We start from the raw sequence: 21,444 nt of genomic DNA, 5'->3' as shown, positions 1-21,444 counted from the left end.
CTGCGATAGTTGCCACAAACATGCTTTCTCATGCGGCAACTTTATTGAATGACTGTGATAGTTGCCACAAACATGCTTTTCCATGTGGCAACTAATTTCCTGAATTACTGTGATAGTAGCCACAAACATGCTTTTCATTGTGGCAACTAATTTTCCTTGAGTGATTGTGATAGTTGCCACACTGTATGAATGGTAAAGTGTAGTAAATCGGTAGTCACTGCAGTTTCAACAACCAACTGCACTGGATGGCAACTAATCTGCACATCAACTGTGTTTGTTGCCACATGGATAGTATATTCTTGTGGCAAATAGAATGTGAACACACTGTGTCTGTTGCCATATTGTAGACAGGACAATGTGGCAAATTGGCTGCATAACATGGCAACTAATTTGCACATCAATTGTGACAGATGCCATACATATGCTTTCCATGTGGCAAGTATTTTGTCCGACCGCAGCATGTCTGTTGCCATGTTACAATCAGTATAATGTGGCAAATTCATTGTATGGCAAATGCAATTTTTCGTGTTTTGCCATGATGACTTGTGATATCTGAACACACTGTGGCAATTTTCAGGTTCTTCATTAGATGTTTTTCTATCGCTTTTCTGTATTATATGTTGCATTTTAACATGGCAATTTCAACCTAGCACATTTTTGCCGCTGAACACATGACAATTCATTGGTGTATTTAGGACAGGGTGTGAGCTGCCACATCTTAGGTTTTGTGAAGTGGAGGATTTTGTGGACTTTCTATCGTACTATCCTGTGCTAACATGGCAACTTCAACATTTTGTTTTCAAGTGCATTTACGATCTGTACACTTTTTTTCAAAATGTAACCAATGTGCTTAATTACCACATTTATGTTTTCGACAATCATAGGGGGGTGCGTGCGTGTTCATGTGATATTTTGCATTCACTAGTTGACATTTTCTGTTATGTGGCAACTGCTTACTTCCTGCATTTTCATTTCCACCGTGACAATTTGGTCTGTTCCTACCTTAGCAGAATGGCTCGCGGTGATCATCTAAACGATGATGATGATTTCATGGATCCACCACAGCAGAATCGGGCAACTGGACGGAGAAAAGAGGGCGATGAGGTAACTGTCCACACACCCCTCCTCCTCCTGCATATGTTATTGGTTGCCACCTCGAGCTTGCAGTCGTCTGTCATGAACTAAAATTTCATGACAGTGCAAAACATGGCAACAAATGATCACTTTTTTGTCTGTTTTTTTGCAGAAGAAGAAACATATCCGCTACAGGGCCTCCCAAGAACGACTGACTACATTGACTGACAGATTTACCGACGATCAGAAGGGAGCTGCTGCTGAGATGGGTATGCAGGCTCTAATGAATGTCCGGTGCACGAATCTTGTCAACCCTGCATGCGACTGGCTTGGTGAGATCTACGACCCCGCCTCCAGGGAATTTGTGATTCCGGGACATGGAAGACTACCATTGAACGAGGAATCCGTGTTCTGCACTTTGGGTGTGCCTCGTGGACAGATCAAAGTCCCGTACGAGGTCAATAACAAGATCGAGGAAGCGTTGTTCCCCCGTATGTTTCCTGGGTTGGAATCCATGCTGAACACGTTTGTACTGGCAGATTCGCTGCAGGCCATGACAACCCATGGAGATGTTTTTAAGATGAAGCTACTCATGTACCTCATCTCAGTTGTTTTTGCGTTGACCACTTCTCTTCGCCCAAGCAACAAATGCTTCCCCATCCTGGTGAATGATCCATCTTTACTACTTTATTTTCCTTCAATCTTTTGGCTCCGATGTCATGTGTAAAGCTAGTCACTGCCAGTGTTTTTGATGTTTTTTCCATTTGATTTTTGATGCGGCAACTCGTTGTCCTGAAATTTTATGCGGTGCAGGCGAACCTGATAGATGTGAAGAATATGAATTGGTGTAAGTTTATTGCCGACTTCCTGCATGATGCATTCTCAAGCAAGATGTACCAAAAGGGTTGTCGACTGCATTTAATGGTATTTTTTACCACTCCTTTCTGTGAACATTCTTTTTAACACCTTTTATTCATGCATGGCAACCTGATCATAACAAGATGGCAACTGCCATAATGACAATATGGCAACTACCATCATATTATGATGGCAACTGTAATCATACTATGATGGCAACTGCCATCATGACAATATGGCAACTGCCATCACACTATGATGGCAACTAGCACATACAAATGCACTTCAACTTGACTATCATGGGAACATAGATTATCCTGTTTTTTTTTGCAAAGTACCATGATGGCAACTGATATTTCTTTCTTTTTAAAATTGATGTACATCAGCTCATGTACGTCGACTGTCTTGATCTGTCCACCGTGGATTTCACTGGGACAGGAGGCCCGCCGCCTAAGCACAAGTTTGCTGTTTCTGCATGGACTATCGATGCTGTCAAGGCTGTGCTTGCTGCAGACAGGGTAACTGATACCAAATATGGAAAACTACAGGTTAGTTCTGGTTTCTTTCTCTACACGGCATGCTTACAAATTTTTCCGGCATAACATATGAAAAAAATCGTCATGTGGCAACCGTCTGTGGTTCACAAGAGATGACTATCTTTGTTAGCCATGGCTGTCTGCGTATTTTTTGTTGCATTTGGAACACATGAATTGCTAGTCAGTGTTCATCATTCTCTCTCTTACATCCTAGCTATTTTTTTTGTTTTTTCCAGCTGATGGCCAAGCATGCTATAGACTACAGCGTGTTTGGGGGGGCTCAAAACTTTGGAAAGTGGATGGACGTGCACTCAGCTCTATCTTGCCCTACCGAGATAATCAAAAGATCTACATCTATGGTTGCCTTGGATTATTTTTGATGTCGCGCAAGTGACTGTAATATGGGTGGTTATTGCTGCTTCTTTTTCGTGCACAGGCGAGGGCACTTGTTGAGCATCTAATTGGGCAGTTTGCATCCAGAATGACCGGCTTGCTCGGCAAGTTGGTTGAGGGGTGGACGTCCCTTAGTGGCTCTGACAGCGATGCGGTTGCGAGGCAGTTCACTTCATTTGTCCCAGAACAGACACATCGGCCAACTGGTTGCCGTGGCCGGTATGACTACAACAGTTCCCAAAAGCTTGCTGACACACAATATGAACTAGATGGAGACGCTGGTCTCAGCAAGGATGACGACGATGACATGGAGAACGTGCAACAGGACACCGATGATGATGAACATGCTGAAGTTCGTGCAGGTGGTAACAAGGGAAAGGATGCACCAGATGTCCCCCCACCGGAGAAAGTCAAAGAACATACGGCTACGAGAGGCGAGGGGGTGTTGCCGTCAAAGAGGGGGAGGGCTCCAGAGGATGTTGGGCAGGGTTCTCCTGGCAAGAGGTCTAGGACCGATCACGTAGCTGCCAGGAGGAGGTTTGACTTTAATTTTAGTTTTTTGCTTTGTCTATATTTTTGGAACAGACTGATCCCTTTTTGCACTTGTTTTTGCTAAGCGCGACAACGAGTTTGCTGTCTAACAATTGCCACCTTTTTTTTCCTTCATCTTATACTTGCAGTGAGGCGACAGCTGGTGGACGAGCAGTTACGAAGAAACAGGCACCAACGCCAACCCGTGTTTCTGCTCGGTTGCACAAAGGTGCCCCTATTGCTGGTGACACCCCTTCCACCAGGTCATCTCCTCGTACGACGACGTCCAACACCAGGGATCCTGTCGTGTTGCCAGACCTGAGAAAGCGAGTCAAGAAGTAGGTTTTCCATGTGCTTTCATTGACATAGTGCTATATTTTTTGATTTTTCAATGCATCCATTCAACTTGTCACATGGGCTTCTGTCATCATCCCCACATGGCAACTGCTGTTTTTCAAATGATTTTTTCCTTCCTTTTTAAGTGCATGGCAACTCCTACTTGTTTTTACATGGCAACTGCCATCTAGGCCAAATGGCAACTCTTATTGTACCTAATGGCAACTGCCATCTTTTCCATTGGCTTGTGTGCTCATTCCATACCTAGTTTCGAAATTGCATTCATGGCAGATCAGACATTTTTATCATTCTTCAAGTTGGCTAACATGGCAACTATTGTTGGCTTTGCATGGCAACTACTAACTATGCCACATGGCAACTCATATTTCCCTTACATGGCAACTACCAGCTTTTCCACTTATTTTTCATTTTTTTAGATTTCTACCATGGCAAATATATTTTGTTCATTTTTAATACCTTTTTCATGTGCTTTTTTTTACAGGGTAAAGAAGACTACTACACGCGGGGCCAAGCATATCAGTAAGGACCCACTCGAACGCCTTCATTCAAAGTTGTCAACAGGGGGCAACTCAGATGTTCATGAGGCGCCAGGTGACAAAACTGCTGCTGCACCGTCAACTGTTCCCACTAACTCTGACACAAGTGGCCGACCATCTCCGTCGGTTGCAGATGTGCAGGCTAGAACAACAGGCATCCGTACATCGGGGAGTGACGAGTCGGTATCTGCCAGGACAGATGAAATATTGCCAACTCTTCTGGCAATGAAGGATGCTGCTGTGAGCCATGCCACCCCATCAGCAAGCGTTGAAGTAGACGCTCCCAAGACCAACCTAAGCAAGGAAGATTCCCGCTCATCTGACACTGATTCCAAGCGCGTGCGTAGTGGCACTCCTGTGTCCACGACAAAAGTGGCTGAGGCGGCAGTTCACAATGATATGCCATCTACAAGTGAGAGTCTTGGCACAACAGCTCCAGCTCCTGTCAGTGCAGATACTGCTAAGGCAACTATTTCGTGTGCTGGTCTTCCACCTAGGCGTCGTAGCCCCCGCAAGCAATCAACAGACATACCCAATGCACCAGCTGTAGCTAGGAGCAGCAGAGACAAGTCTGGTTATGTTCCTGCGTCCACACTGTTCCCGCCACCTGCCAAAAGCAATGTGATGGAGAAACCGGAAGACCGGAGCACAACTGATGCAGGTGTCAAGCCGGGCACGAGTGACGCAGGTGAACGTCTGGAGCATACTGCGCCTTTACCCACAGTGGAAATCCCCAGCTTAAATCTGCGCACTTCAAGGCTCCCAGTCAATGTGGTTGTCCCCTACAGCCCAAACAAGAAGATTGTCGAAAAAGTTGCGGCTGATACCGCTGACAACACGCCACGCCCTACAAATAAGCCCGATCATTCTGTAGCGGCCGATTCAGATATGTTTGTTGATCTTTCACCCTTGGATTCTGCCCCGCAAGTTGTTCGTGGTCCGGCTATTAGGCATGAGAGGCACCCAATGGCCTTCACCCCACCGAGCTTCAGTCTTGGCATCAGTCAAGATCAACCAGTGGTGCCAGATCCTATGCCAGTTGCCTTTGCTTTCTCGAGAGGCATGCCCGCAATGATGGCGCAGCCAATGGTCGAGGGCAGGAAGGCTGTCAAGTTTGCAGAGCCGATAGTCCAAGGTACATTTATCATGTGCTTATCATTTTCCTGTATACATCTTTGTAGTTTGACTTTTGTCCCAATCATATTTTTTGGGGTTCTAACTTGTGATGGCAACTTTTATGTGATGACATGGCAACTGGATTTGATGCACCATGTCACCTACATTTTTTTGCTGCCATGCTGCATTTTACATTGGGCAACCACATGGCAACTAAAGTTGATTCAACATGGCAACTGTAGTTATTGTCACATGGCAAATACAGTGCAATACACATGGCAACTGGATTTGCTGCACCATGTCACATGCATTTTTTGTTTCCATGCTACATTTTTCCATTCGGCAAGCACATGGCAAGTGGAGTTGACACAACATGGCAACTGTAGGTTCTGTGACCTGGCAACTATAGTGCAACTACATGGCAACTGTAGTTGCTGTGACATGGCAACTGTAGTTGCACCACACATGGCAACTCCCCACTTTTTGTACCTACATTTCACATCATGCACCCTATCTTCTCACAATCCATCTGTTTTTGATTTCTAGGTATCCTAATCCACTTTTTTGATCCTTGCAGGCACCCCTGAGGAGATTTCACCGTCACTTGATGAAGCTTACCACAGGATCGAGGAGGCAGCATTGCAGAGGAGGTCCTCACGAGGGCAGGGCAATCAAGTTCCAACGTGCCTGCAAATACGGTATCTGAGGATACCATTAGGAGTGCCACCCCTGGTTCTGTGAGGCAGCAGAGGGTAGTTCACCCACCTCCCACGGAAGACTACGAGCCCGAATTCAGGGCCACAAAGGAACAGACCCAACTGTACGATATTGTCAAGCGGTTTGGAAATGCGAGGGCCAGCAGCAAGCACATGAAGGAGCTGAAAGCGTAAATGACCACACCACATAATCTCTCATTTTGCTTTGCTCTCTTTTTACCATTCATCTTCTTCGTATTTTCTATACATGATCTGCTTACGTTTTAGTTCTTTCATTTTTTTACTTAGTAGGCATGATTCTTTCATGTTATATCATTTTCATACGGCTCATGTTTGGACAGAACCAAGGTCATTCAATGCGAAGTGACGTACGTCGACCTGGGTGATCTTGCCGAGTCCGTGTGGCCAAATGGTAAAATGTCGACGAATGTAGTTGCATGCGGGATTGACTACATCAACAATCATATGGATGTGTGTGCCAACAAAACAATCATGCATTACAGTGTGACCTGCAAAATATTGGATGGTGACTTCCACCACAAAATCCCGAGGAAGAATTTTGCTCAACACGGTGAATTCAAGCTCACACTGAAGAAATATGTGAGTACTCCTTCCCTGTTTGCATTTTTTTCCACATGGTATGGTTTTTTGCCATCATCTGCACTCTGTTTATGTGGCAGATGTTTCATGTGGCAATAGCTGCCGTGCAAACTGACTTTTTGATTTTTGCATCCCGTGCAAACTATGTGGCAACTTCATAGTAAAATACACGGAAAATTTTGTTCATACATGGACGACAACTTTCTTTCAACTACCCCACCATAACTAAACATTCTACGTGATTCTACTTTTTTTGTCCCTCTGTTGTTCTTCATGTGAACTCTGCTTCTCATTTCCTTCACTTTTACATGCAGGTCATGTTCCCCATGTTCCAGGAGCTTGCACCACACGACCCACACGACAAGTGTGGTCACCACTATGCGATCTGTCTTGACCTGAAGAACCAACGCTTTGAGGTGCTTGATTCAATGCGTTCAGCAGTTGATGCAGACCTTACTTCGCATGCTAAATTCTTCATCAACAACGTCAAAGAGACATGGAAGCGTCACTACGAAAACTCAAAGGTCCAGATCAGACATTTACCGATTGAGTACGTGGTGACTACGAATCAAGGGAACACGTAATTTCCTACCCCCTCCTTCATGTGCCATTTACATCAATCCCACCCCTCTTTGTTGTTACATCTGAATTGAAGTTTATCATTGCTATGTCTGTACTTTTCGCGAGTTCACCTAACTCTTTTCCTTGTGCAGGACGGACTGTGGCTTTCACACATTGGAATACTTTGCAAAGTGGGAAGGTAGACTTGTCCCCACTGTCACAGCTGCAATGGTCGTTGAGCTCCGGAAAATTTACACATGGAACTGGTTGACGAATGAAGATTTCAACAAGCGGTCCGGAGCACGCGAGTTTGTGGAGGAAGCTGTCAAGAAATTCATCAAGAAGTACAAGTGATCATGTGGCATTACACACTGGACGCACACCTTACATTCTGTTGCCAAGGAATGTAAGGTACTATCTTTTGTTCTTGTCAAAACTATGTTCGTGTGCTATGTTATGACTGCAACCCCGCGTAGCCTAGTATGTAGTGGTGGTGTGTGAGTGACATTTGAATATTTTCTGTAATATATGTATGGATGTGAACCTATTTAGGCGTGACAGCAGATACGTTTTCTATTTATCATTATTACTATGGTTCCATCGTTTGTAGCAACAGTTTGCTGCTTCGAATGCGTCTACGATGTTTTAAAACATGGCAAAATGTAGTTCATCAGATATGGTTAGTGAAAGTCATCGTCGTTTTTCATTTGGCTGTTTTGCTTCTTCTTTTTATCGCTAACTGTACCAGCTAGCATGGTAGTTTGATCATGTAGATGTAACCTTTCCTGTGGTTGATGCACATTACACTTTTTTCAACTTGTTTCCCATACATTGCACACAACGCACTATGTGTGACTAAACCGCGTCGAATTATCATGGAAATATATGCGATGCAGAGTCATTACAAATACCATGTCATATTTCAGTACAGCTAACATGGCAGATTCAGTACAAACAACACGGCAGATCCATCATAATTAACATGGCAGATCTAGTATAATTAACATGGAAGATCTAGTACAATTAACATGGCAGATCCAGTACAATTAACATGGCATATTTAGTATAAAATAGCATGGCATATTTAGTATAAAATAGCATGACAGATTAACTACACATAACATGGCAGATTAAGTACCCATAACATGGCAACTGCATTTATCCATTCAATGTATTTTCCTTCAACTTCTGATGCCCCTCAAGAGTCATTCTCCCAATTTAAAAAAATCACAACATCTAGGGTACAAAACAAAATGTCCACAAGGACCATGTCATAACGCCCCAATTTTTGCTTATGGATTGCCCGTCCCTTTCTTCGTTTTCTTGTGTTTTGCTTGAATCTCCAATCCTGATTTGTACCTTATCTCTCTTGGACGACCCTTTGTGATGGAACGGGGTGGGTTCCTGACCTGGGTTTGTGTGCTTGCTATTCTAGATCATATCTCCGAGTTTTCAGATGATGGCCCCATGGATGAAGGCACACTTGATGTGCGGGGGAACCGGTGTAAGGCTTCCTCAGCTTTCCTCTTCTTGATCTCATCAAGCTCTCTTTTCAGGGCCTTCCTGTGTTTTTCTGCGACTCTCGCTGTCTCATCACTCTTGCACGCTTCATCAATTAGCTTAGCATAGTTCTTTGTCAGCACAACGTGCCTCACAGCTTCCATGGTTGACTCAGGTCTCTCGTCATGCACAGCTAGAACTGCGTTTGTTGTCTGCGGCGCCAACGCGTCGTCAGCGCCATTGCGTCGTCAGCGTCCCAAGTCCATCGTCGCCTTATGAAATGGCGGGGCATCTGTGTCACAATGTTCATGTCCATTACTTTTAGTATGTGACAGCACACAATGTCGTCCCGTTCAAACTTGCAGCATTGACAGTAGTATTCACCTTCTCCTATCGAGGCTTTGACGAAGTAGTTCCTTCCTTTGTCCGGGTCTTCAGGTTCTGAATCTGACATGCCCAAAATAGAACACACCTTGAACGTATGTTTGTCCACCTGGAAAGCCGTGAACATGCTGGCACGCTTTATTTCTTCCTGGAATCTGCAAGTTTTGTGTGTTTTCTGTTAAACTATAGTGCGCTCTTTTTTTGTAGCACCTTATGTTGTCATGGAAATATAAATACATTTTGTTTGAACATGGCAACCATAGTACATTGAACATGGAAAATATAGTACCTTGAACATGGCAACTGTAGTACATTAGACATGACAACTATAGTACATTAGACATGGCAACTGTAGTACATTAGTCATGGCAACTGCAGTACACTAGACATGGCAACTGCAGTACACCAGACATGGCAACTGCAGTACACTAGACATGGCAACTGTAGTACATTTTCAACTGGCCATCGTCATTTCCACACCAACATTCCCAAAGGAAGCACATTGCATAAAACATGGCAACTGCATTTTATTAAACATGGCATCTACAGTTGAGTAAACATGGCAATTGCATTTCAACAAACATGGCAGTTGCATTTTTGTAAACATGGCAATTGCATTTCAGCATATGTGTCGACAATATAACATTTTTCAGTTGACATTGGAATTTGCATACCAACATGCCCCAATGGAAATACAGTGCATTAAACATGGCAACTGCACTTCATTGAACATGGAAAATGCATCCGAGCAAGCATGGCAAACCGAATTTTCATTGAACATGGCAACTGCAGCTGAGTAAGCATGGCAAACAGTATTTCATTAAACATGGCAACTAAATATCATGGCAACTGCATTTGCATTCTATATGGCACCTACTGCCTTCGTGCTTTTGCGCAAATAAGACTATAACGCAACTGACTTACTTGTTAAAGATCTTGTTGGTGTATATCTTGCTCATTTGCCTCTCCATCGGTAAATACGTTAGCAATTTTGGCTGCTTTAGCACGGTGTTCGCTTTGTTGTAAATATGCCCTAGAGGCAATAATAAATTAGTTATTATTATTATATTTCCTTGTTCATGATAATTGTTTATTATCCATGCTATAATTGTATTGATAGGAAACTCAGATACATGTGTGGATACATAGACAACACCATGTCCCTAGTAAGCCTCTGATTGACTAGCTCGTTGATCAATAGATGGTTACGGTTTCCTGACCATGGACATTGGATGTCGTTGATAACGGGATCACATCATTAGGAGAATGATGTGATGGACAAGACTCAATCCTAAGCATAGCACAAAGATCGTGTAGTTCGTATGCTAAAGCTTTTCTAAATGTCAAGTATCATTTCCTTAGACCATGAGATTGTGCAACTCCCGGATACCGTAGGAATGCTTTGGGTGCACCAAACGTCACAACGTAACTGGGTGGCTATAAAGGTGCACTACGGGTGTCTCCGAAAGTGTCTGTTGGGCTGGCACGAATCGAGACTGGGATTTGTCACTCCGTGTAAACGGAGAGGTATCTCTGGGCCCACTCGATAGGACATCATCATAATGAGCACAATGTGACCAAGGGGTTGATCATGGGATGATGTGTTACAGAACGAGTAAAGAGACTTGCAGGTCACGAGATTGAACAAAGTATCGGCATACCGACAATCGAATCTCGGGCAAGTACAATACCGCTAGACAAAGGGAATTGTATACGGGATTGATCGAATCCTCGACATCGTGGTTCATCCAATGAGATCATCTTGGAACATGTGGGAGCCAACATGAGTATTCAGATCCCGCTGTTGGTTATTGACCAGAGAATGTCTCGGTCATGTCTGCATGGTTCCCGAACCCGTAGGGTCTACACACTTAAGGTTCGATGATGCTAAGGTTATAAAGGAAGTTTGTATGTGGTTACCGAATGTTGTTAGGAGTCCCGGATGAGATCCCGGATGTCACGAGGAGTTCCGGAATGGTCCGGAGGTAAAGATTTATATATGGGAAGTCCTGTTTTGGCCACCGGAAAAGTTTCAGGTTTTATCGGTAACGTACTAGGACCACCGGGAGGGTCTCGGGGGTGCACCAAGTGGGGCCACCATCCCCGTAGGGCTGCATGGGACAAGTGTGGGAGGGGACCAGCCCCAGGTGGGCTGGTGCGCCCCCCCACAAGGGCCCAAGGCGCCTAGAGTTTGGGGAGGGGGCGCACCCACCTAACTTGGGGGGCAAGTTTCCCCTCTCCCGCCCTTGGCCGCCCCTAGGGTGGAACCCTAGGTGGGGGCGCAGCCCCCCCTCTCCCCCTATATATAGCGGAGGCAAAGGAGCAGCCCAACACACGAAGTTCTTCTCATGTTGGCGCAGCCCTACCTCTCTTTCTCCTCATATCTCGCGGTGCTTGGCGAAGCCCTGCTGGATCACCACGCTCCTCCACCACCACCACGCTGTTGTGCTGCTGCTGGATGGAGTCTTCCCCAACCTCTCCCTCTCTCCTTGCTGGATCAAGGCATGGGAGACGTCACCGGGCTGTACGTGTGTTGAACGCGGAGGTGCCGTCCGTTCGGCACTAGGATCTCCGGTGATTTGGATCACGACGAGTACGACTCCTTCAACACCGTTCTCTTGAACGCTTCCGCTTAGCGATCTACAAGGGTATGTAGATGCACTCTCCTTCCCCTCGTTGCTGGTTTCTCCATAGATAGATCTTGGTGACACGTAGGAAATTTTTTGAATTTCTGCTACGTTCCCCAACAGTGGCATCATGAGCTAGGTCTATTGCGTAGATTCTTTGCACGAATAGAACACAAAGTAGTTGTGGGCATTGATTTTGTTCAATATTCTTACCGTTACTAGTCCAATCTTGTTTCGACGGTATTGTGGGATGAAGCGGCCCGGACCGACCTTACACGTACACTTACGTGAGACAGGTTCCGCCGACTGACATGCACTTGGTGCATAAGGTGGCTAGCGGGTGCCAGTCTCTCCCACTTTAGTCGGAACGGATTTGATGAAAAGGGTCCTTATGAAGGGTAAATGGGAATTGGCATATCACGTTGTGGTTTTGCATAGGTAAGAAACGTTCTTGCTAGAAACTCATAGCAGCCACGTAAAACATGCAAACAACAATTAGGGGACGTCTGACTTGTTTTTGCAGGGTATGCTATGTGATGTGATATGGCCAAGAAGAATGTGATGAATGATATGTGATGTATGAGATTGATCATGTTCTTGTAATAGGAATCACGACTTGCATGTCGATGAGTATGACAACCGGCAGGAGCCATAGGAGTTGTCTTAATTTATTGTATGACCTGCGTGTCATTTAACAAACGCCATGTAATTTCTTTACTTTATTGCTAACCGGTAGCCATAGTAGTAGAAGTAATAAGTTGGCGAGACAACTTCATGGAGACACGATGATGGAGATCATGATGATGGAGATCATGGTGTCATGCCGGTGACGATGATGATCATGGAGCCCCGAAGATGGAGATCAAAAGGAGCAAAATGATATTGGCCATATCATGTCACTATTTGATTGCATGTGATGTTTATCATGTTCATACATCTTATTCGCTTAGAACGACGGTAGTAAATAAGATGATCCCTCATTAAAATTTCAAAAAAGTGTTCCCCCTAACTGTGCACCATTGTGAAAGTTCGTCGTTTCGAAGCACCACGTGATGATTGGGTGTGATAGATTCTAACGTTCACATACAATGGGTGTAAGCCAGATTTACACACGGGAAACACTTAGGTTAACTTGATGAGCCTAGCATGTACAAACATGGCCTCGCAACACAAGAGACCGAAAGGTCGAGCATGAGTCGTATGGAGGATACGATCAACATGAAGATGTTCACGATGATGACTAGTCCGTCTCACGTGATGATCGGACACGACCTAGTTGACTCGGATCATGTAATCACTTAGATGACTAGAGGGATGTCTATCTGAGTGGGAGTTCATTAGATGAACTTAATTATCCTGAACATAGTCAAAAGCCCTTTGCAAATTATGTCATAGCTCGCGCTGTAGTTCTACTGTTTTAGATATGTTCCTAGAGAAAATATAGTTGAAAGTTGACAGCAGCGATTATGCGATCAGTAGAAAGCTTATGTCCTTAATGCACCGCTCAGTGTGCAAAACCCCAAACATCGTTTGTGGATGTTGCGAACATCGGACATACATGTTTTGATAACTACGTGAAGTTCAGTTAAACAGTTTAGAGTTGAGGCACCAAAGACGTTTTCGAAACGTCGTGGAACATATGAGATGTTTCGAGGGCTGAAATTGGGATTTCAGGCTCATGCCCACGTCAAGAGGTATAAGACCTCTGATGATTTTCTTAGCCTGCAAACTAAGGGAGAAAAGCTCAATCGTTGAGCTTGTGCTCAGATTGTCTGAGTGCAGCAATCACTTGAATTGAGTGGGATTTGATCTTCCAGATGAGATAGTGATGTTTCTCCAAAGTCATTGCCACCAAGCTGCTAGAGCTTCGTGATGAACTGTAACATATCAGGGATAGATATGATGATCCTTGAGGTATTTACGATGTTTGACACTGCGAAAGTAGAAATCAAGAAGGAGCATCAATTGTTGATGGTTGGTGAAACCACTAGTTTCAAGAAGGGCAAGGGCAAGAAGGGGTACTTCATGAAACAGCAAATCAACTGCTGCTCCAGTGAAGAAACCCAAGGTTGAACCTAAACCCGAGACTAAGTGCTTCTGTAATAAGGGGAACAGCCACTGGAGCATAATTACCCTAGATACTTGGTAGATAAGAAGGCTGGCAAGGTCGATAGAAGTATATTGGATATACATTATGTTAATGTGTACTTTACTAGTACTCCTAGTAGCAGCAGGGTATTAGATGCCGGTTCGGTTGCTAAGTGTTAGTAACTCGAAATAAAAGCTACGGAATAAACGGAGACTAGCTAAAGGTGAGCTGATGATATGTGTTGGAAGTGTTTCCAAGGTTGATGTGATCAAGCATCGCACGCTCCCTCTACCATCGAGATTGGTGTTAAAATAATTGTTATTTGGTGTTTGCGTTGAGCATAGACATGATTGGATTATGTCTATCACAATACGGTTATTCATTTAAGGAGAATAATGGTTACTCTGTTTATTTGAATAATACCTTCAATGGTATTGCACCTAAAAGGAATGGTTTATTGAATCTCGATCATAGTGATACACATTTTCATGCCAAAAGATATAAGATAGTAATGATAGTACCACTTACTTGTGGCACTGCCATGTAAGTCATATTGGTGTAAAACGCATGAAGAAGCTCCATGCAGATGGATCTTTGGACTCACTCGTTTTTGAATCACTTGAGATATGCGAACCATGTCACATGGGCAAGATGACTGAAAAGCCTCGGTTTCAGTGAGATGGAACAAGATAGCAACTTGTTGGAAGTAACACATTTTGATGTGTGCAGTCCAATGAGTGCCGAGGCATGCAGTGAATATTGTTATGTTCTTACTTCACAGATGATTCGAGTAGATGTTGAGTATATTTACTTGATGAAACACAAGTCTGAATTATTGAATGGTTCAAGTAATTTCAGAGTGAAGTTAAAGATCATCGCGATAAGAGGATAAAATGTCTATGATATGATCATAGAGATGAGTATCTGAGTTACGAGCTTTGGCACGCAATTAAGACATTGTGGAAATTGTTTCACAATTAATACCGCCTGGAACACCATAGTGTGATGGTGTGTCCGAACATCATAGTTGCACCCTATTGGATATGGTGCGTACCATGATGTCTCTTATCGAATTACCACTATCGTTCATGGGTTAGGCATTAGAGACAACCGTACTCACTTTAATAGGGCACCACGTAATTCCGTTGAGACGACACCGTTTGAACTATGGTTTGGAGAAACCTAAGTTGTCGTTTCTTAAAAGTTTGGGGCTGTGATGCTTATGTGAAAAAGTTTCAGGTTGATGAGCTCGAACCCAAAGCGGATAAAAATGCATCTTCAGAGGACACCCAAAACAGTTGGGTATACCTCCTATCTCAGATCCGGAAGCAAAAGTAATTGTTTCTAGAAACGGGTCGTTTCTCGAGGAAAAGTTTCTCTTGAAAGAATTGAGTGGGAGGATGGTGGAGACTTAATGAGGTTATTGAACCATCACTTCAACCAGTGTGTAGCAGGGCACAGGAAGTTGTTCATGTGGCACCTACACCAATTGAAGTGGAAGCTGATGATAGTGATCATGATGCTTCGGATCAAGTCACTACTGGACCTCGTAGGTCGACAAGGACGCGTACTACTTCAGAGTGGTATGCAATCCTATCTTAGAGGTCATGTTGCTAGACAACAATGAACCTACGAGCTATGGAGAAGCGATGGTGGGCTCGGATTCCGACGAATGGCTCGAGGCCATAACATCCGAGAGAGGATCCATGACTTTGGAAGAAATACTTGATGGTCGTAAGGCCATTGGGTAAAGATGGATTTTAAAAGGAAGACAGACAATGATGGTAAGTATCACCATTAAGTAAGCTCGACTTGTCGTTAAAGATGTTTTCGGACAAGTTCAAGGAGTTGACTACGATGAGGCTTTCTCACTCGTAGCGATGCTAACAGTCCGTTGGAATTGGATTAGCAGTTACTGCATTATTTATGAAATCTTGCATATAGGATGTCAAAACATTGTTTCCTTAGTTTTCTTGAGGAAAGGTTGTATGTGATACAACCAGAAGGTTTTTGACAATCCTGAAAGACGCTAACAAGTATGGAAAGCTCCAGCAATCCTTCTAAGGACTGGAGTAAGCATCTCGGAGTTGGAATGTACGCTTTGATGAGATGATCAAAGATTTTGGGTCTATACAAAGTTTATGAGAAACTTGTATTTCCAAAGAAGTGAGTGGGAGCACTATAGAATTTCTGATGAGTATATGTTGTTGACATATTGTTGATCAGAAATGATGTAGAATTTATAGAAAGCATATAGGGTTCTTCGAAAAGTGTTTTTCAATGGAAAACCTGGATTAGGCTACTTGAACAATAAGCATCAAGATCTATAAGATAGATCAAAATGTTTAATAATACTTTCAAATGAGCACATACCTTGACAAAATCTTGAAGCTGTTCAAGATGGATCAGTCAAAGAAGGAGTTCTTGCCTGAGTTATAAGGTATGAAGTTAAGAGTTAAAGCTCGACCGCGGCAGAAGAGAGAGAAAGGACGAAGGTCGTCCCCTATGCTTCAGACGTAGGCTCTATAGTATGCTATGCTGTGTACCGCACCGGAAGTGTGCCTTGCCATGAGTCAGTCAAGGGGTACAAGAATGATGCAGGAATGGGGGATCATTGGACAGCGGTCAAAATTGTCCTTGGAGTAAATAAAGGACATGTTTCTCGATTATGAGGTGATAAAGAGTTCGGCGTAAAGGGTTACGTCGATGCAAGCTTTAACACCTATCTGAATGACTCTGAGTAGCAAACCGGATAAGTATAGTGGAGCAACCATTTGGAATAGCTCCAAGTGGAGCGTGGAAGCAACATTTACAATATGACATAGAGAATTGCGAAATACATACGGATCTGAATGTTGCAGACCCGTTGACTAAAACCTCTCTCACTAGCAAACCATGATCAAACCCCAGAACTCATTGAGTCTTAATCACATGATGATGTGAACTAGTTTAGTGACACTAGTAAACTCTTTGGATGTTGGTCACATGGCGATGTGACCTATCAGTGTTAATCACATGGCGATGTGAACTAGATTATTGACTCTAGTGCAAGTGGGAGACTGTTGGAAATATGCCCTAGAGTCAATAATAAATTAGTTATTATTATTATATTTCCTTGTTCATGATAATCGTTTATTATCCATGCTATAGTTGTATTGATAGGAAACTCACATACATGTGTGGATACATAGACAACACCATGTCCCTAGTAAGCCTCTGATTGACTAGCTCGTTGATCAATAGATGGTTACGGTTTCCTGACCATGGACATTGGATGTCGTTGATAACGGGATCACATCATTAGGAGAATGATGTGATGGACAAGACCCAATCCTAAGCCTAGCACAAAGATCGTGTAGTTCGTATGCTAAAGCTTTTCTAAATGTCAAGTACCATTTCCTTAGACCATGAGATTGTGCAACTCCCGGATACCGTAGGAATGCTTTGGGTGCACCAAACGTCACAACGTAACTGGGTGGCTATAAAGGTGCACTATGGGTGTCTCCGAAAGTGTCTGTTGGGTTGGCACGAATCGAGACTGGGATTTGTCACTCCGTGTAAACGGAGAGGTATCTCTGGGCCCACTCGATAGGACATCATCATAATGTGCACAATGTGACCAAGGGGTTGATCACGGGATGATGTGTTACGGAACGAGTAAAGAGACTTGCAGGTAACGAGATTGAACAAGGTATCGGCATACCGACGATCGAATCTCGGGCAAGTACAATACCGCTAGACAAAGGGAATTGTATACGGGATTGATCGAATCCTCGACATCGTGGTTCATCCGATGAGATCATCGTGGAACATGTGGGAGACAACATGGGTATCCAGATCCCGCTGTTGGTTATTGACCGGAGAACGTCTCGGTCATGTCTGCATGGTTCCCGAACCCGTAGGGTCTACACACTTAAGGTTCGATGACGCTAGGGTTATAAAGGAAGTTTGTATGTGGTTACCGAATGTTGTTCGGAGTGCCGGATGAGATCCTGGACGTCACGAGGAGTTCCGGAATGGTCCGGAGGTAAAGATTTATATATGGGAAGTCCTGTTTTGGTCACCGTAAAAGTTTCGGGTTTTATCGGTAACGTACCGGGACCACCAGGAGGGTCCCGGGGGTCCACCAAGTGGGGCCACCATCCCCGGAGGGCTGCATGGGCCAAGTGTGGGAGGGGACCAGCCCTAGGTGGGCTGGTGTGCCCCCCACAAGGGCCCAAGGCGCCTAGATTTTAGGGAGGGGGTGCACCCACCTAACTTGGGGGGCAAGTTTCCCCTCTCCCCCCCCTTGGCCGCCCCTCAGATGGGATCTTGGGCTGGCCACCGCCCCTAGGGTGGAACCCTAGGTGGGGGCGCAGCCCCCCCTCTCCCCCTATATATAGTGGAGGCAAAAGAGCAGCCAACACACGAAGTTCTTCTCATGTTGGCGCATCCCTACCTCTCTTTCTCCTCATATCTCGCGGTGCTTGGCGAAGCCCTGTTGGATCACCACGCTCCTCCACCACCACCACGCTGTTGTGCTGCTGCGGGATGGAGTCTTCCCCAACCTCTCCCTCTCTCCTTGCTGGATCAAGGCATGGGAGACGTCACTGGGCTGTACATGTGTTGAACGCGGAGGTGCCGTCCGTTCGGCACTAGGATCTCCGGTGATTTGGATCACGACGAGTACGAATCCTTCAACCCCGTTCTCTTGAACGCTTCCGCTTAGCGATCTACAAGGGTATGTAGATGTACTCTCCTTCCCCTCGTTGTTGTTTTCTCCATAGATAGATCTTGGTGACACATGGGAATTTTTTTTGAATTTCTGCTATGTTCCCCGACACGCTTCTTCCTGTAGCTCAGATGCTAGTATTTTTTGTTGCAAAGCTGTGTACTACTTGGCAAATTGTAGCAATGAGTTGCCAGGGCTCACGTACCGCTTCAAAACAGCATTGAACCCCTCGTTGCGCTGTGTAGTCTGCAGAAAGGGGAAGAAGCACTGCATGAAGTAGGCCGGCACCCAGTACATTCGCTTCTCCCATAGTCTAGCAAGAGTCTTGTCGTCTTGGACTTGATATGTTTCAATCATGGCCATCCAGCTCCTTTCAAACTCCTCCACCGTCAAGCTGTGGTCCACGCACAGCTCGAATGCCTTGTGCAGCTCTGGACGGTCAGCAAAGAACGGTCCTAGTGTCTCCTCAACCTTCTTTATAATGTGCCACCTGTAGTGCCTGTGCATTGCCAACGGAAAGACCTTCTCTATGCCTGCACGCATGCTAAAATCCTGGTCTATTATTATGTTCATCGAAGCAAGTCCATCCATGCACTCCAAGAACGTCTTGAACAGCCAAACATACCCATCCGTGTCTTCATTCCGAACGAGCCCACGGCCGAACTGCAATCAATGATTGTGGTTATTTATTCCTATGAATGGAGCGCATGGCATCTTGTACATATTAGTGAGATTCGTCGCGTCGAATGAAATGCAATCTCAGAAATGTTTGTAGGCTCTCCTTGCAGCACCATCCAACCAATACATGTTCCTGACACGGTCCTCATCGTCCAACCTTATCCTGTAGAAGAAATCTGGATCTTCCTTCGCTTTCTCATCGAAGTAGGCCATTGTGGCCTCTATGTCAGCCAACTTGCTCTCTCTATGGTACTTTGCCTGTAGGTTTGTGACGTCAGCTGGTATGTAGGGCATGCTACTCAGAGTCCCCTTTTTGTTGTGGATGAGTGATAGTATCTGGACCATTCTTGATGGACCGACGTTACAATCATGTAGCAGCTTTATGAATTGCCTTTCGAGGGGGGTGAATCCTCTGTGGGCGGTCAGAAATTTTACCAGGTCGAACTTCTTTATGAGTTTGTGGTTGTGCTCGTCAAAATATTCAGTGACCACATACTGTGTTCCATCTACGTTTAGCTTACACCAGACAGGGCATCCCGTCTTGAGAATGATACCTTTCTTTCATTCCGGAACGACAGGTGCAACACCTTTCCCCTTCTTGTTCCTTCGTGCCTTGTGGCACCTCATCTCACCTCTGCTGTACTCGTTAGTTTTGTTAATTTTCCTAAGGTATTCGGTGTTGACGGAAAACCCATGGAACTTTGCATATGTCTGGTAGAATTCCTTTGCTTCTGCAAACGATTCAAATCTCTGCCCAACATACGGTGGCTGAGGTACCACGATCTCTGATTGCCCATCATCTTCATCCCCTTGTGCCTCGTCGTCAGTTTCATCATTCACTTCAGTATCGGCGGCAGTTTCATCTACTTGAGTGTTGCCAGTGCTTGTGTTCAAAGGGGTGCCTGTCGGAATTGCTGGAATGATTGCCATTTCCGACTCTGACTCGGCATTGTTTGCGGCATGATTGTCTGCTGGCTGGTGGAACGCGTCTTCCGTGCGCTTAGAGCTCCCCGCAGTAGATGTCCCCGCGCCGCTGTTCACTGTAGTTGTAGGCCCTGTAATAGAAAAAACAGGTACGAGAGTAAGATTTTGTTTGAATAACATGTTTATCGCAACGGATCACATCAACTTCGAGTGATTTGGCATGACATCATTCAAACAACAAGCCGTGAGTCTGCGCATGGACATGCATGGCAACTGTAGTTGTCCAGTCATGGCAGCTACAGTCCAACAAACATGGCAACTATTGTTTGCCAATGCACGACAACCAACTCCTTTTTTAGTACGAAAACTTGGGTTCTATATGCATGGCAGCTGCAGTCCTACATACATGGCAAATACTACTACCAACACATGGCAACCACTGTGTTCTAGCATCAAAACTTTTGCATTCTAAGCCTGATCTCACTAGGCAAATGCGATCAACCATTAGTGCTGCACACATGCTTTTAGCAGTTGGCAAATTTTCGAAGACAATACATGACTCATTGCACACAACCACTTGTTAGCGTTTTATGCTTGATTTTTTCCACCATCACTGCTACAAATCTTCTTTTTCGTCACGTGCTATTTTTTGCCACAAAAACAAATGTAGTGCTCTTTTGTGGTTCAATTTTTACCTTGTTGTGCTACATGTGCCCATTTTGTGTGGTCTGTCACACCAAATTGACATGCTCTATCTGCAATCTGTGAAGCTTGCCACGAGACGTTTGCCGGGGTACCACCACCGTAATAACCTGTAAGCATCATAGTAGTTGGTCAATACATGGCAAATGCAGTTTGTGCTAGCATGGAAACTGCAGTTGCCCTGGTATGGCAACTGCAGTTGTCCTGGCATGGCAACTGCAGTTGTTCCTCCATGGCAACAACAGTTGTCCAGGGAGGGCAACAACAGTTGTCCAGGGATGACAACTGCATTTGTTTATTCATGGCAATTGCAGTTGTCCAATCATGGCAACTACAATTGTCAACTATGCTCCTTCTGCTAATTCACCGTCCGCAACTTCACTTTTTTATGGACTCACCTATGTATGACGTTGATGGCACGTACATGGGTGCTGCCTGATGCCACATGCTGCATGAAGGCTCTGCATTTTCACCCATCATAACTCGTGAGTCTTTTTGCCAACCTTTGCAAGTTTATTTTTCATGTCCAGACCAGTATGTGTTCTTTTTCG

The 21,444-nt window shown here is 44.7% G+C and overlaps 1 pseudogene; it reads right to left on the bottom strand.

The window, feature by feature from the left end:
- Nucleotides 1-4,543: 4,543 nt before the first annotated feature.
- Nucleotides 4,544-19,480, bottom strand: LOC119321546 (annotated as a pseudogene).
- Nucleotides 19,481-21,444: the final 1,964 nt, after the last annotated feature.

The sequence above is a fragment of the Triticum dicoccoides genome, chromosome 6B (genome assembly GCF_002162155.2).
Source record: "Triticum dicoccoides isolate Atlit2015 ecotype Zavitan chromosome 6B, WEW_v2.0, whole genome shotgun sequence".
Taxonomy (NCBI): domain Eukaryota; kingdom Viridiplantae; phylum Streptophyta; class Magnoliopsida; order Poales; family Poaceae; genus Triticum; species Triticum dicoccoides.
This window is presented reverse-complemented; position numbering and strand designations above follow the sequence as displayed.